Genomic DNA, 1,582 nt, shown 5'->3' on the forward strand with positions numbered 1-1,582 from the left:
ATAATAAATTCAGCGATTTATATTATATGAAAAAAAATTACGTTACAAGGGGTTACTATTATTTTTTTTTAACTAACTACATCTATTGATGCAATCTCAAACAAAATATAGCAATGACATCAACCATTCTACAAAACTGGTTTTTACACATACCTATCTACATTCGTGATCCACATAATAAATATGTGTATCATAAGAAATGCCTTTCTCAAATGACACACTTAAATACGTTTTAAATACTATTTGTTATTTTATTTCTATATATTCACAAGACAAGCAACCGGCTCGTTGGTCTAGGGGTATGATTTTCGCTTAGGGTGCGAGAGGTCCCGGGTTCAAATCCCGGACGAGCCCAAACTTAATATTTTTTATCTTAATTTTTTTTTTAAAGTTTGTTTAAAAATCTTATATCTAATAATGTTCGTGTGTTACAATCTTGATGATAAGTTTCTTCTTTTATAACCAGTCTCCACCCGTCTCTATCCTCTACTCGTCTTTTCAACTCGGCGTACCCGCTTCAACGCATGTCGGAGATAATTTTGTCCATGTAGTTTTAAGCGGGGTCGTCCTCTGTAGTTTGTGGCCCCCGCAATGGTAAGAAGCAGGATCTAGGTGTTTTATATTACGGCCTATCCATTTGACTCGCTGTTGTGTTACTTTATTTAGTAAGCATCTATGTAGACTCCCAAGCCCTGCTTAATACCACATTGTTCAAGACACTCTTCATGTTCCGACCAATAACTAATTAAATTGTATTTTATGTAATTTTAGTTTTTATTTATTGTTTCGGCATTAACTTTGTGGTAAGACATGTTACAATGATTAAAGAAAACACTTCGTTTTTTACCACTTGAGTTTTATTATAGACTACATGTTTCAGAAGTTAAACTTCCATCATTCAGGTCTGTATAATAACTATAATAACTGTATGTTATTATACAGACCTGAATGATGGAAGTTTAACTTCTGAAACATGTAGTCTATAATAAAACTCAAGTGGTAAAAAACGAAGTGTTTTCTTTAATCATTGTAATTTTAGTTTGTTCAAAATCTTCGTAAGTTAATCTAAAGAAATTTGGACACGACGATGCATTCGAATCATGTTGAAAAACATATTTTTATTAAAACACAATTTCAGCTTAATCTGTTGAACTTAATTACGATACAAGTATTATAAATGAAACACATTAACAATGTGCGCTATCTATTTTCTTTATTTTAAATTCAACAAGACTAAACAAGCAGTTACTCGTGATTGTGTACAGCTAGTGTGTGTACATTTACACACACACATTTATATGTAGGTACCAACTACGCTAAGGCGACTATCGTTTTTTTAATTACCTAAAGGTGGAGACTGACCGGAGCATTTCGTCGTAACGTAACACGTTACGATGCGAGCATTCAGGCAGTCAGTACAGCGAGCCGAGCGCTCCATCCATAGTTTCGGATGCTCGCTGATGCTCGCCGCGAGCGATGTTACGACGTTATGTTACGACGAAATGCTCCGGTCAGTCGCCACCTTAACGTCCACGTGACTCTGAAATCTAGCTACGGCTTTTGCAACACCGCTTGTCGTGGC

At 35.3% G+C, this 1,582-nt stretch overlaps 1 non-coding gene across 1 annotated transcript; it reads left to right on the plus strand.

Moving 5' to 3' along the window:
- Positions 1-282: 282 nt before the first annotated feature.
- TRNAP-AGG (transfer RNA proline (anticodon AGG)) lies at positions 283-354 on the plus strand. Its single transcript has one exon. It is a non-coding gene; the product is annotated as a tRNA-Pro (tRNA).
- The last annotated feature ends 1,228 nt before the right edge of the window (positions 355-1,582 follow it).

The sequence above is a fragment of the Brachycentrus maculatus genome, unplaced genomic scaffold (genome assembly GCF_059751285.1).
Source record: "Brachycentrus maculatus isolate JH-2025_06_01 unplaced genomic scaffold, ASM5975128v1 h1tg000190l, whole genome shotgun sequence".
Classification (NCBI taxonomy): Eukaryota; Metazoa; Arthropoda; class Insecta; order Trichoptera; family Brachycentridae; genus Brachycentrus; species Brachycentrus maculatus.